This window comes from Talpa occidentalis, unplaced genomic scaffold (genome assembly GCF_014898055.3).
Source record: "Talpa occidentalis isolate TD23 unplaced genomic scaffold, MPIMG_talOcc4v2.1 talOcc4.2, whole genome shotgun sequence".
NCBI lineage: Eukaryota > Metazoa > Chordata > Mammalia > Eulipotyphla > Talpidae > Talpa > Talpa occidentalis.
In genome coordinates, this window is record NW_023602073.1 from 66,913,374 (window position 1) to 66,926,824 (window position 13,451).

At 44.6% G+C, this 13,451-nt stretch overlaps 1 protein-coding gene across 6 annotated transcripts in view; it reads left to right on the plus strand.

The window, feature by feature from the left end:
- RUNX2 (RUNX family transcription factor 2) overlaps nucleotides 1-11,885 on the plus strand; it is a 294,868-nt gene extending 282,983 nt beyond the window's left edge. For all 6 annotated transcript variants that reach the window (XR_005127042.2, XR_008553228.1, XR_008553227.1 and 3 more), the window contains one exon: nucleotides 11,547-11,885. The gene's annotated coding sequence lies outside the window, so the exon portion shown is untranslated. The remainder of the gene's footprint in view (nucleotides 1-11,546) is intronic.
- The last annotated feature ends 1,566 nt before the right edge of the window (nucleotides 11,886-13,451 follow it).

Genomic DNA, 13,451 nt, shown 5'->3' on the forward strand with positions numbered 1-13,451 from the left:
ACAATGCTGTGATGGGTGAGAACCTATCTTGGACTAGTCTGGAGACAGACTAGTGACAGACTTTGAAAAATTCCTATGCTGTCTTCAAGTATGGTATTAGGAGTATTTGCTGAAAAGATTCCTTCAACTCTGAGCAATACTTTATCCTCCTGGCCACCACTTGAATGGATAGAGAAGATGTTTGGTATTCACAGTAATGGAGCTACAAAGAGGAGCACATTTAAAGATGTTAGTCTATCTCCTCCCCAGCACTGGGTTGCGTTCTGTCTGTGGTAATGGGGACAAGTTTCCCTGAGCCATCCACATGCTCACCTGGCTTCCCTGCTGTCTACACTCAGGCATTGTTAAGACAGCTGGTTCAGGTTGTAGTTAGAAGGAGGGTGTGTTCATGCCTCAAGGCTGTGACCTACCTGGGCCACCCTGTGTTCCCATACTTGGCTTGTGAGCATAGTGTCTTATATACTTGGCAAAGTTTTTCCAGGTTCCTCCCAAGACTGGCCTGGGGCACCTCTTCCTCATTCCCACATGCTTCTCTGAAGGCACAGCTGTGTATAGGACAGGTATACCCAGAGTCAACATAGCTCAAGAGCTCAGATTTCACTGAGGCCTAATTTCCTTGGAGGTCAACTAAGCTCTGCTGCCATTGCCACAGATGCCCTAGCAGGGTTCGGGCATTGCCAAGACCAGTGCGAGCTGGCAGTCTAGGTGATGATTCACAAGAAGTCTGGCTTCTTCTTTCTGTAGCTGTCTTGGATCTTACCTTTACCTAACCTTGCAAAAATGGCCTGCAATCAATCAGATAAACTGATATGACAGGAGATGGATGCTCTGGGCAGGGCAGGGAGGGTGGATACATGGCTGCTTCTCAATCTCTGTAGTTTTCCTCACATTCCAGCCATGATCATGAGGCCCCTCAGCCATCCAGCCAGTAGGAGCTGAGGTGGCTGGCACTAGGCTCTCAAGAAGCCTAGCGCTTGGTGTGGGGCATGCAAAAGTCACCCAGAAGCCTCTATATGCTTGGGAGGTGAGACAGAAGTTAGGGTGATGATAGATACTGATGTTGTAACAAGTATTCTAGAAATGAAAGATGACAATAGATTCCTCTTCCTCCTCTTCTACTTCCTCCTCCCTTTTTTGATAAATATTTGAGAGAACCTTTTAGCTTGGCTAATGACCAAACTTTCGTGAAGACTCTGGAGTACCCTGGGACACTAATGGGCTACATTTAACCTCTAGCACTTGGCGTCTGTGGTGAAGGGACTCCATGGTGAAGAAAGCATTTGGCTTCCAAAATCTGCTGTTGCCCCCACTCTGTCACCTCCACTCCCTAGATACACCTCCTTCTGTCCCAGGGGGAACTGCAATGAGGTTCAGGTTTAGGCAAAATATGTGAGGAAGGCAAACCTGTGACACTGCTCAATCCCAATCCCTTTCAGTGATGACCTGTCTACTTCCCCTTCCATTCCCAAGTGAGACTAAGAGTCTTGTACCTGGAGGAACTTCAAGGTGACCCCTGAGTCCAGGGTTTTCATCTTTAAGTATCCTTTCCCTCTACTGATAAGCATGGCCAATTTATGCTGCCTAAACCCTGCCCCTGTGTGGGCAGCCCTCAGTCTATTTTTATTTGCATCCCTACTGACCAAGGTTTTATTGAGTTTTATATCTTGGGATGTGAATTATAAAAAAAAATAAAAAAAAAAAACCAATTTCTGAATATAAGGTTAAGATTAGTGGAAATATTTTCCTTAAGGTCAACAGGCTTGGGGTGAGGAGTTGATACTTGATCCTGACAATGGAGGCAAATCATCTATGTACTTAGAATAAACACTTACCTCAAGGATTGTTGACTTTTACATGTTTTTCTATTAAATCCTCTCATCAATCTTGTCCAGAGAGATCTTGAAAATCCTGTATTACAGGTAATGAAACTGAGGCTTGGAAAGATTATGGCACTCACTCCTGGTGCCATATTTCTGAAGAGCAGAGGCAGGATTAGAACCCATTCTTATTTATCTTCAATGTCTGTGTGTTTTCCAAGATTCCAGGTAGCCTGTGGGGCTGTCCCCACTTCAGTCATGCAATCTCCAGTCTCTGTGTCACCATTACCAGGCTGGTGCACTGTCCCCCAGTTGATCTGGGTTTTCTCAGTAAGGCATCACCTTCTCATCCAAGCTGGGCCTGTAAAATTCTACTTTTCTATTTGAACTGTGTGACTTTACCACCCAGAGTCTTTTATAGACTACCCCTGTCTTTCCACAAATGCTGGCCCCAACTGTGCTCAATCCCTCATCACCTTCTATTGTCCGTATTGCTAGGTCGGAAGTCCTCTGTAACCATATCATTTTGCCTTGGCCCATGCAACATCCAGTTCAGAGCCCCCTGTGGGTCTCCCCTGCACTATGGGAAGTGGCCAGGATGAGATGTGGAGGACAGGAGGAGGAAAGGGGAGGCACATGGGGAGGAGGAGAGCAAGAACAAGATTTGGCTTAGTACTACCATTTGTGGGGGGCTATCAGAGACGTAGTCACTGAGATTAAGGGAGAAGGAGAAAATCCCAGGTGCAAGCAAGTGACCCCCATAGAAGAAGGGTTATTGGGTGGAAGTTGAGATGATGCTAAAAAGTTGATTGAAGATGTGCATCAGGTGTCACTGCCGCTTGTAGGGGAGGGCTGGTAGTCACAGACACCAGAGGGAAGATATTTGGACGACTGCTTGCTGACACTTTCTTCCTAGCTTGGTGATAAGTGGGCCTGGACCTCAGAGCACCACAAAACAGCTGGCATCTAGCATGCCCTTGAAATGGCTTGGAGGCCTTCTATACTAGAGTAGATCAGAGTAACATGCAAGCAGTCTGGTGAGCAGGGTAACCTCTTACTTATCTCCTGCAGTAACTTCCCTCTCTTGCAGTTGCCACACAAACTTACTGGGGTGTCATCTTACCTCCTGGCAGCAGACACAGTCTCCTTGGTAGGGTCATGTTCCCAAATGAGGCAGGCAGAGTGACAAGCGCATGCAGAGAAGTGGTCCTCTTCCCAAAGAAGCTCACTAGCCACCTGTGTGGTATCAGTGTCTCAGCATTCCTGAGCTACGGACTCACTCACTTATATAGTCAGGACCTGTGTAATCACCCCAAGACATCTAGAATGTGTCGAGCTGCTGGGCTGGGGAGGAGGGGCACATGAAACAAGGTTAGATGATCACATTGTTTTGCACGAGGCTGATGGTAAGCTTGTTGGACACTTATTCTCCTGAACCTCTCCTTACATCCTCCTGACTCTACCTTGTAAAAATTAGCTATTGTTTTTTTTTTTTTTACCAATTTCTAAGTGCTTGAATATACATTATTTGTTTGAATATATTGTTATTCCAATAGATTGGCTATTTTGACTATTTTCCCAAAAAGGAAGAGAGAAAAGCAGACTAACCATCCTTATTATTATCACTATCACCATCACCCTTGTCATCACTGTCACCACAACCACCATCATCCTTACCACCTTTATTATCACCTCCACCACCATCATCAACGCCATTAGCAACACCACCGTTATCACCATTATCATCACCACCTCCACCCTAATCATCATCCTCATCATGATAATTGTCATCACTAATATGTATTGAGCACTCACTAGAGGTCAGGTGCTATTCTCATTGCTTTCCATGCATAAACTGATTTAATCCTCCCAAGTCCATAGCAGAGACTTAAGGAAAGATGCATCATGAGGTTAGGCAACCTGTCCAAGATCATACACCTGGGACATGGCATCAGTTAAATAAGGTGATGACGCCTGCGAGTGTCAAGTTATATGCACAACCTGAGTATAAGGTCTTTGTAGACATGCCCCAAGGTGTAATCCAGGTGACCAGTGAATGTATGTAAAAGAATTCTAACCTGCAGAGCAATATTCGAACAGGCATTATAATGCTGGCTTGGATAAAATAGACCATCAGTCAGCACCTTGGACTTCAGATTTTCCAACCCACTGCTCTTTCTTGCAAAAAACTAGACTCTCCTTCTCCTGTCACTTCTGAACAGTGAAGAAAAGAGGGAACCCCACTGATTTCCAATTCACTCTTAGTAGCCCGTCCTTCAATGTCCTCAGGCGAGCCAGTCATCTTGTCTCAACAACCACAGATTAGATTCAGCAAACTCACCACCCTTTGGCACTTGTACTATTGGAAATAAACACATAGAGGAAATCTCTGGTTAAAATGCATGCAATGTTCCTTTAAAATACACAGGCGCTTTCTAAGACAGCCATTTCTCTTGACAGTTGGGCGCTTGGGGCTCCAAATTAAACAAGAGTGTTAGTGAATTGAGCTAATTCATCTGCTTCATCCCAATGTAAATGCATACGCTAGCGTGGCTGTGGGTGTCTGCGTGCGCCAGCGAGTGTTTACACGGCGAGAGCCCAGCCTGGGCAGTGGGATTTGATCCATCCTTCCCACTTTGCCTCTGGTGCTCAGCAGATTCTACCTTTCCTTGTTTGGAGGTGGAAATTCTCTGCACAGGGTGAGCTCACAGCCTGGGATTCTGTTCCTCAGCTGAGGAACAAAGTTTCCCTTGTGAGTGCTTTTCCTTTGAGGGCTTGGATCACGCCAACAGGTGTGGACACCAACCTTCCCCTCCTCCCAACAGCATTTCTCCCACCTTCTCCAGGGACTGAAAGAAGAACCGGTAAAAGGGGAACAGGCTTAAATATTAATATTTTGTTTTTTGGGGTTTTTTTTGCACCAGGTACAGGAATGTCCTGAACCAAAGGTAGCATCTGTAAGTGGAGACATTTGAAAAGGAAACTTCAATATATGAACAAAATGTTGTAGGAATCATTCAGTTACCACCTTCCTCCTTATTCTTATTTCACTGTCATTTAATAGAGGAGGAAGCTGAGGCAAGAGGGTCAACCCCTCCTTTTAGAGGTGCACAGGTAGCAGTGTCAGATCTGGGTTCACATTTAGGGAGCTTGGCTCGGGAGTACATGATCAAAATGTCTAGGTGTCCTCTTTATTGCTTTACTAACCTGGAGACATCACAGCCAGGACTTCAGCTGTAAGGAGTCTGCTCAAAGAACCAGGTTGTCAATGGAGTAAGTGTGAACTTGGGCAGGTGACTGTGAGTTTCTAGTCTCAGTTTCTTCCTCTATAAAATGGGATACTGTTATCCATGTGACACATACTATAGGGTTGTAACATGGAACAAATAATATGTGTGAAAGAGGTGTAAATTACGAGGGGAAGTTAATAATGATATACATATTGATAGTGTTATCTGATTAATGATGTGTTTTACTCATGTTACTCAGTCTTCAGGTCTATCCCTTGATTTAAGTCTTATCAATCTCAACTCAATATGAGGAAATTGGTTCTCCAGGGGAAAAAGTGACTTCCATAAGGTTCAGGACTTAAACCAATGTCTTCTGAAGGCAAGCCTAAGACTTTTCTGCATGGTTCTTTTATGTTAAGGTGAGGGAAATGGACTTCCAAGTCTCCTTGATCAAGTAGAAGAATGACTTGAACTTGGGATGGGTCTAGTTTGTCTTGACTAAGAGAATCAGAATTGGATGAGGAAGAAACTTACCAGAAACTTAACCAGAAACTTGAGGGAAATGCAAATTTTGGTTGAGTTTCTGCTAAATCTAGAATCATCATGAATATAGGCAATGAAAATATCTCTAAAAGCTTCCAGCTTCTTTCTCTCAGAAAAAGAATATATATAAGTGAATACTCATTGGTTGCCTAAGGATTTTACAGTTTCTTGTAGTCTTGCAACTAGGGAAATTTAGAAGTAGTATGCATTTTAGAAATCATCTGATCCAGATTTCTTCCCAATGGGTAGATTGCCCCATCACTGTGAACCTCAGTTGGTGGCTGGAGAACCTGGTCAACTTATCCCTCTCTATTATTTTCACAGTTAGAATCAGATAATCTGGGTTCAAGTGTCAGACAATTTACAAGCTTGTTAAGTATCTGCCTCATTTTCCTGATTTGTAAAAGCATACTTTGACATCTTGTCATTTTCACTTAACCACACACTTGGGAAAATGTTCCATATCCATATATAGAGATTTGCATTATTCTTCTCTGACACACACACACACACACACACACACACACACACTAAATTAATCAGTCTCCTATCAATTTTTCCTCATTGCAAATTTTCATCATGAATATCTTTGAAACAAACAAGGTAGTACCTACTTTATAGGTTGTTGTGACAAATAAATTAATTCACATAAAGCCCTTGGGACAGTGTCTGGCACATAATAAGCACTCTATAAATGCTAGTTGTTATCATTTTAATTTTTAACTGAATAATTGGAATTTTTGGAAGAGGAAATAAAGAAATGTCTGGAAGAGGGCACAAAGTGAGAAAACCTGCAGTCTGTTAAGGGACTGTGTCAGCTATGAGCAAGAGGCTAAACAAGTTTGTTTACACCTTATGTTCAGAAGTTTGGAGGTGGTCCATCCAGGACCACAATGGCTGTCCAGTGCTGGCGATTCAGGCCTCTTCCATCTAAATCCTCCACTACATGTGGCTTCTCCAGGTCTCAGTTTGTTGTTGGAGACTTAGCCATTATATCTACCTTCTAGTCAGTGCATTGGGGTAGGTAAAAGGGCACAATTTGCCTGTTAAGTCCTTTAGCAAGTTACACGCACCACCTTCACCCCATGGCTAGGACACTGTTACACAGTCACACAACCACAAGGAAGAGATTTAAAAATAAAATCACTCTAGAATAACTGAGAAATGGAGTCTCTAGTGTGGCAGCCAGCCAACCCCCACAAAAAAAAGTCATGGATCTAAGCACTGTGGAAGAAGGGGAGGATAGTTATTTGGGGACCATCCAACAGTCATTGCTTTGCCGCAGGGAGTTAGTGGAATTTGGGAAAAGGCAGTCCTGTCAGCTTTGGTTTGTTAACAGGAAGTCTTCCCATTCATGCTAGGAGTTATAATCCATGCCTCAAGTCTTTTCTTTTTTTTTTTAAGATTTATTTATTTATACAAGCACTGGGGTACAGGCCAGAGGTGCGGGAGGGCAAGAGAATCCACCAGAGACAGAGCAGGGAGCAGAACAGGCAGAAGGACTGAAATACACTGCTGAAGGGAGCTGTGGGCGAGACAGGAGAGGTCTGTTGCGCCAATTGGGAATCTTCCCGGCCAGGTGGGAACCGAACCGGCACCACAGAGGCTGCGGACAGCTTCACAGTGCTGGCCCAACCTGCTGTGCCCACCAGGGAGGCCCCCCTCAAGGCTTTTCTTTACAACTATTTCTGTCTCCCCAAACCATCGTCTTTCTACATCATGGTCTAGACAGGTTGACTTGGCATGAGTCTGAGATGAGCCTGCAAAGAATTGCATCTCATGTGTGGCTGTGGAATCGGCTCGTAGGACTTATCTTGTCCAAGGTCACCCTGACTAAATACCAAGCCCGGGTTGGACCTTGAAAGTTTGAACTACTTTTCTTCTAGAGAGAAAACTGTCCCTGATAGGATCTCTCTAAGTTTCTTCTAAGCATGTAATGTAGACCTTCTGGTTACTTGAAACATCCAGCAAATCACATTCACATTGATTGGAGCTTATCTGTACTCATTAGAGGTCCTCCTCTTGCCTGGACTCAATCTCTTCTCTTTCCAATATGTGATGACTATCTAAAGTAGTTCCACCTGCAGCAGGAATTTTGTCCGGATGCATGCTAATTAATTTCTGGAAATCAAAGCAATCTAGGGAGCAGTTATTCTCCCTATGTGGAGGATTATCTCTTTTTCTTTGTCTCCCTTTCCCCCTTGTTCCTTCTATTTGGAGGAATATGTCACATAAGGCAGGGGTGTTGGCCATCTCGTGACCCAATTCCTCAGGCAGAGACTTCAGGAGAGGATGTAACTTGGAATGACAGATGGCCTCTGTCAGGCACAGGACAAGGCGGAGAAGGACCATTGCCATCACATTCTCCAGGGAGAGTTTTTGCTTTTCAGAGGAGCCAAGCCTTTTCTGCATCAGGCGATCTTCTGTCTGTGGCCAAATTGTGGAATAGGTGGGGTTGGCTTCAACACCCCCCAGCTCCACTTCAACGCCTGCTTATTCCTGTGCCCTCTTGACTCAAGTTTGCTTCTTCATGCGCTGCAGATCTCTGTCCCTCTCAAGTACTTAATGGTTTCCCATTCTCCTAGACATTTCTTAACTACTCCATTATTAAGTCTTAAAAAAATACAGTGCACTTTTAGGGAACTAGGCTAGTAACAGGTGAATGAACTGCTACTGAACGTGCTGACTAGCCATACTTGGAGAAGCGATGTGATCTGGGGTAGTAAGGCAAGTGCTAAGAATTTAAAAAAAAAAAATCATTATTAATGTTTGCCTTAAGACTTTGGGGGTTAACTCACCCAAGATCATGCAGATAATAAATTGTGGAGGTGGGTTTCCAAGCCAGAATCTCTGCTAATCACCATCCTCGACCCCAAGGGGGATTTCAGAAAAGTCAGTGGGGCAAGATTTGGGGGCAGATGGGTCTGTCTTTCAGAGTGGGCCTTGCCCCTCTCTCACAGACAGAACTTTTCCTCCCAGGTTATTTCTGGGCTTAATGAGTGGGCCTTCAGGATGAGCCCATTGAGGGAGTTTGGATTCATGATCCTCCATGAATTTGGTTGGGAAGGAAGTTGACCAGGAATCACAGAAGGCCAGAGGTGAATCAGGGTTTTGTAGGAAAAATTGGAATGAGGTTGGGTAACCTTTCCATCCCTTTCTTCTCCTCGACTCAACCTGAAAGTACGTCAAATAACATGGTTTCAGCTCCGTTTAGCTTCTTTCAATCTGAACGTCAAAGCTTCTCTCCAAAGGAGGAAAACCTGTACAAACTGAAACTGAAATAAATTAGCTCAGAGCCCTGAGAACTGAAACTGTCAAATTTCACACAGCTCCAGTTCATTTTGCTTGTCTCCCATCCACCCCCACACCCCCAAATCATATTCATTCAGGGAAAAAGTCAGATTTAGATTTTTTTTCCAATTGCCATCCACACACCAAATGTATTTTATAGTTAGAAGTTGGGTAAAGCAGTGAGAACTTATTTGGCCCATCTATCCCCAGTTTGACATTTGGGCTAACCAAAAGGATTATTCCATTCAGGGTGGAAATTCCTTCACCTAGAAGGCTAGGCAGATTTCCAGGATACCTGGGCTATTGGAAGGCCTTTCAGAGATGACAAGACAATGTCTGCTTCCCTTCCTGCCTTTCCCTCCCATATCTCTTCCCTCCCATGATCAGAGGAAATGTTGTATGTGTGTGTGTATATATAAAAGATTTTATTTTTATTTATTTATGCATATAAGAACTGGAGTACAGGACCTCCCCGGTGGCGCAGCAGTTGAGAGCTGGGCTGCGAAGCTACCTGCAGCCTCTGCAGCGCCGGTTCGATCCCTGGCCGCCGGCAAGGGTCCCACATGGCACGACAGACCTCTCCTGCTGCGCCCGCTGCTTCCCTCAGTAGTGTACTTTGGTCCTTCTGCCTGTTCTGCTCCCTGCTCTGGCTCTGGTGAATTCTCTCACCCTCCTGTGCTTCTGACTATACCCAGAAGCGGGTGAGAAGATTCACCAGAGACAGAGTGGGACACAGCATGGGCGGATCAATTGAAATACACTGCTGAGGGGAGCAGCAGGAGAGACAGGAGATGTCTGCTGTGCCATGTCATAGCTCCCTGGCTGGGGTTCGAACTCATGCTGCAGTGGCTGGCAATAGCTTGAGAGCACTGAGACTTTAACCCCTGTGCCACCAGGGAGGCCCAGGAAAGGTTAGATTTAACTGGTGATGGCTGCTCAGAGGGTCTGATCCTGATGCAATTCAAGAAAATGGCTGAGATGAGCAGGGCTCATCTAACATTGGAACAACCAGCAGATGACTATGGGATGCCACTTGGAGATGTCTGTGCAGGGATTGCCTCCAACATGCTTCTCCCATTTGGGGCTCCAAATGCCCTCACTGATGTCCCAGAGGGAGCCATCATGTCAAGACATGAACTGAATACAGAAAAGCTACTGATAGCAAGAGAGACTCTGTCTCCTTTGGGCCGCATGGATAGAAAAAAACAATTGCACTAGACAGAAAAATGTGCCATGTAGAAATTCCTTTATTATTTGGGGGTAAGTTCTTAACCAACAACTTTTCTTGAATTCTGTCCATTTAGGGGGCCTCTGTCAAGGCAAGGACCTGAGAGGATGAGAACCCCAAATGGAATTGTAGTGAATATTTGTTTCTATTTTGTGAAGATGCTTTCATTTATGCCCTCTGAGCTCATTTTGCTAATATGTGTTTGTCAAGGGCTCTTCTGAAGCCCAGAGACAGGCTACACCAGTTATTTAGGAAATACCTGAGCAGGGGATTCAAATTCCCATCCCTCTGACTCCTTCCATAATTTCAACATTTTCTTTCTAAAGGAAAGGGTTTTCTTTTTTTCAAGATTTATTTATTTATTTATACAAGAACCGGGGTACAGGCCAGATGTGCGGGAGAGTGAGAAGATTCACCAGAGACAGAGTGGGGAACAGAACAGGCAGACTGACGAAATACACTGCTGAGGGGAGCAGCGGGCAAGACAGGAGAGGTCTGCGTGCCATGTGGGACCTTCGCTGGCCTGCTGGGATTGAACCAGCGCTGCAGAGGCTGCAGGCAGCTTCACAGCACTGTGCTCAACTGAGGCCCTAAAGGAAGGGGTTTTCAAGACCATCTGGGATAATCTGCGTCTGCCCACTTTATTGAAAAGCAAGCTGGGGCCAGGTAGGTAAACAATTCTCCTAAAATCATGCAACTGGTTGGTGTCAGGTCAGGAAGACAGCATGTTTCTTGATTCACAGACCAAAATTCTTTCAAGTACACCATACAATTGCAATAAGGAGAATCAAAATACCCTTCGCAAAAAGCTCATTAAAAACACCAAGAGTTTGACTACGGGGGAAGAGGAATTGATTGTCAGGGGGAAATTACATCTGAGTCCTCTTGTCACAGTTTTCATTATTATAAGCAAAATATTTCTTGCTGTTGCAAAAATGAACCCAGCACAATGCACACTGGGAAGCTTTGTGAATAGAGTCTCTGTAAGTGTGGATTAAAATGCCACAATCCAGGTGATTCTTATGTGTAGCTAGGGATGAGAACCACTACTAAAACTCAATAAAAGTGCTTTTATTAATGTCTTTGCCTTTAAGCTCACTTTAAACTGAAGTGCTTTTAAATTAACTTTATTATCAGAATTTAGGCTGTGAATGAAGATCTTGGCCTTGTCAGATGCCGTCTGCGGGATATCAGCAGACTGACTGCATTAGAGAGGGGTGGATATCTCCTTGGCTACAATCCACGGCATACTTAATGCAGGCAGAACTCCGGGCGCATTAAGGAGTTCTCTCAGTGCCCCCTGGACCCTGAGATTATGATTTAATGTGTGTATATGTATATTCTGTCACACCCCCACATATATTTACACATAAAATATAGATACCTGCATACTCCTTCACTGAAACGATTTTAGGTTTTTCTTTATTTCTTTTTCAGAGTCAATCATTTTGGAGAAATGTGGCATTATTTCTGGAGGGAGATTTCTTGCCTCTTCCACTGCCCGGGTGAAAATCTTGCTTGAAACAATACATCTTCTGTGAAATGTTCTCTGCAGAAAGTTGTGGAAATAAATCTTCCCTCTCACCACTCAAGCTGAAGTCAAACTGAGTAGAGCACAGAGGCTTTGGAAGGATTGACACTCAAAGGAAGAGGGAAATGTGTTCTCAAAGAGGAATAAGTTGGGGGAGGCCTGGGCATAGAATTCCCTTCTGGAAACCTTTCTGTGGCACTTGCAGGAAAGAAAAAAGAATATAAATAAAACCTCCCCTTAATAAATCCTGGGCTCTCACCTCTCACGCTCCTTTAATGGAGAATCATCACAGCATGAAAGGGGATATGAGGCTCAGCTCGTCTTAACTCTCTGCTTTATGGGCAAGAGAAACCCCACAGGTGAACAGGAGCTACAGGGGCACTGACACTGACAGCCAGGTTTCTAGGCCAGTGAGCACTGAGGTGGGCCGGGCCAACAGAGGGGGCTAGAATCGTGAAAGAGGGGTATTTTCTGAGACACCCCTACTCTCTCTTCCTGTTTACATTCATCTTTTGAAGCCACTTGTTTCCAACAGTTAGGACTGGGAATCAGGTAGAAGAGCCAGCTGGATTGATAATGTCTTCTGTGAATTAAGATAAGACTGAAATTACACTTATTTTATTGAATGAATGTGAAAGTCACCTCCTCCATAGGACCTGCCCCTATCACCTTATGAAATTGCTTTGATCCCTCTGACAGGGTTTCCTTCCCCCCCTCCCTTTTTTTTTCTGCCACAGCACATGTCACCTGGGCACCCATGAATTCCTTTGCTTATTTATTATGTTCATCCTTTTTATTTGGTCATGCATGTCCCCAAGGACAGATAGTATACAATAGGCACTCAGTCAATAATTCTGGACTCAAGAGTGAATCAAAGCCCTCAGCTCATGACAAGGCTCTGTGTTAAGTTAAATGCTTCCAGGGTGATTCCATGGAATCCTGGGCCTTCCCCCAGCCCTGCCCCCCAAGGCAGGTTCTATTATTATCCCTGTTTCAGACATGAAGAAACCAAGGCTTAATGAATTTAATTGATTGCCAGAAGCAGTCTGTGCAGCTTTGACTGGTTAGTGCCTCAAAAGTCACTGGCAAAGACATACCAGGCAGGCGGTTGCCCGTTCCTGTCCCTGCCCCCTCTGTGGTGAGGGCCTGCCCTTCCAGAAATTTCTTTAAGGGAGAAACTCTGTACTTGGCGGTTCTTGAGGTACCTTCTGGTCTTGCTGTGGGTTCCTGCAACCTGATGTTCCAAACAGAGGCATTTGCTAATTTCCTGAAGAAAACTCCAGGAAGTCTTGTCCTTGGGTAAAAGCTGTTCACAGTAGGTGAGAAAAAGGGAAGTTTTCAGACCACCACACACTCGGAGGTTTCGCTTTCAGTGTTGTGTAGAGCTGACAAATAAACCTATCTGAGTTGGCTCTCCTCCCCCTCCCACCCCAGCCCCTTCCTCTCCTCTTTTCCAGATCCATGTGAATGTTTTGGTTAACTTTATCCCCTCCTGTGTTATTGTTGTTGTACCACACATTAATGTGGTGCTTCTGGAGCTGAGCGGAGCACGGTTGAGTTACAGTAACAAGCTACAAGCTGAAGGAAAGTGCTGTGGTTTTTGGCTGGTCCAGTCACAGATATACACCCTCACATCTGGACAAGAGATCATGTGACGGCTTGAAAAGCCAGAAACATATCCTGGATACCGTAAAAAAATGGGTTCTGTTAAATTAAAAAGGCTTTAAGTACTGGCTCAGCTGGTTTGGGGGGGAGGTCTTTATTTCTCTCTCTTTTCATTGTTCTGGAATGTGTTGTAAGATTTGCGTGAT